Raw genomic sequence first — 2200 nt, 5'->3', positions numbered from 1 at the left:
TTGATTATTTTTTTTCAATGGCCACACCAAACTCATAGATAGCACTCAGGACAATGGAGTCTACTAGGGAAGTTAATGGGTTAAAATGCAGGATCAGAAATGGTCAACAAGACTCCAAAGTGCAGTTCAAGAAGACAAAGTAAAATATCATATAATGTGCAAAGGCCTGAAGCGAGACCACCCCGAAGAAGCTCCCCTTAACCTTAAGGTGTGCTAATCCCTTAAGGCAGCACTTCTCAACCTGTGGGTCACGACCCTTTTGGGGGTCAAACGACCCTTTCACAGGGGTTGCCTGATTCATAACAGTAGCAAAATGACCGTGATGAAGTAGCAACTAAAATAATTTTATGGTTGGGGGGGGGGTCACAGCAACATGAGGAACTGTATGAAAAGGTTGAGGCATTAGGAAGGTTGAGAACCACTGCCTTAGGGGATGCTAATTTTAAGGTGTGCTGACACTTAATATCTTCCTTCTTTTTTTTAATGCCTAATATCTTAAAGTAACTCAAGAAAAAATTCAATCCTTCAGTAGTAATATTGATAAAGGACCTATGGGCAATGCATTAAAAGATCCAGGAAGTATCAAAAGAAGATTTAAAGAATACACAGTCACTGTACCAAAAAGAACGAGTTGACATTCCATCATTACAAGAGGTAGCAGAAGAGCAAGAACCAATGTTCCGAGGGAAGAATTTGAAACTGCACCGAAAGCATTAGCCAAAAACAAAGGTCCAGATGTTGCTGGAATACCAACTGAAATGTGTCAACAAGCTGATGAAGCGCGGAAAGCACTCACTAATCTGTACCAAGAAACTTGGAAGACTATGACTTGCCAACTTACACACTTGTTCCCATTCCAAAGAAAGGTGACCTAACAGAAAGCACAAATTATAGAACGATATCGTTGATATCACATGCAAGTAACATGTTTCTGAAGTTCATCCAACAGGGGTTGCCGCAGTGCATTAACAGGTGGCTGCCAGAGATTCAGGCTGAATTCAGAATAAGATGTGGAACAAGGGAAATCCTTACTGATGCCAAATGAATCTTGCCTGAAAGCAGAGCACATCAGAAAGATGTTGACTTGCATTTCATTGACTATGCCAAGGCGTTTGACTCAATGGATCATAACACAAGCAACACTGTGGCAGATGATCAAACCGTCTGTCACAATTTGAGTTGCTACAGCAGAAAGTCTAACCTGTCCGGTGTTCTCTCCTCAGAGAGACTAACCGTTACATAGACTTTAAAAAAACAACAACAAACTATGGATAGCTTTGAGAAGAAAGGGATTTCCAGAACCCCTTCTTGTGCTCGTGTGGAGCCTGTGCACGGATCACGAGGCAGCTGTGTGAAGAGCACAGGGGAATGCAGGAAAGGAGTGAGTGTTCCCTCGCCATCCGTTTCATTCCGTGTGCTGGGCAAATCATTGGAGAAACTGGTGCCATGAAGAATGATGCAGCACCAGGATTAAAGGAAGGCTTATGAACAACTTTGGAAATGCAGATGCCACGGCCTTGCTTGCTGAAAGTGAGGAGGTCTTGAACACTTGCTGATGAAGGTCAAGGAACCTAGCCTCCAATATGGATCCCAACTCCATATAAAGAAGACCAAACTCCTGCCAACTGGACCAATAGGCAACATCGTGATACATGAGGAAAAGTCTGAATTTGTCAAGGATGTGGAGTTGCTTTGATCTACAATCAGTGCTCATGGAAGCATTTAAGAGATCAAAAGATTCATGGCATTAGATAAATAAGCTCCACAAGACTTCTTTAAAGTGTTGAAAAGCAAGGATGTTACATCAGGGATAAAAGTAAGCCTGATCCAAGCCATGATGTTTTTGATCACCTCATTTGCACGCGAAAGTTGGACATTGAGTAAGGAAAACTGAAAAAGAATCAAAATATTTGAATTGTGGTGTTGGCTAATAATATTGAAAGTACCAAGGACTGGCAAAAGAACAAACAGATCTGTCTTACAAGTACAACCATAAGGCTCCTTGCAGGCAAAGATGGCAAGACTTCCTCTCACAACCTTGGGGCAAGTTATGGGAAGGAGCTCATACTTGGGAAAGCAGAGGGCAGCAAAAATGCCTTTCTGAGATGAATCGACACACTAGCTGCAACAGTGAATGGCTTCAATCCCAGGAATAACTGTGAGGGCGGGTGCAGTTTGGGCAGTGTTTTGTTCTGTTGGT

General features: G+C 42.4%; 1 pseudogene; it reads left to right on the top strand.

Moving 5' to 3' along the window:
* The first annotated feature begins 1134 nt into the window (after positions 1-1134).
* On the top strand, positions 1135-1254 carry LOC142452175 (small nucleolar RNA SNORA28; annotated as a pseudogene).
* Positions 1255-2200: the final 946 nt, after the last annotated feature.

Source organism: Tenrec ecaudatus, chromosome 6 (assembly GCF_050624435.1).
Source record: "Tenrec ecaudatus isolate mTenEca1 chromosome 6, mTenEca1.hap1, whole genome shotgun sequence".
In the NCBI taxonomy this organism is placed as follows: domain Eukaryota; kingdom Metazoa; phylum Chordata; class Mammalia; order Afrosoricida; family Tenrecidae; genus Tenrec; species Tenrec ecaudatus.
Note: the sequence above shows the minus strand (reverse complement) of the source record. Positions and strands in the feature narration are given on the sequence as shown.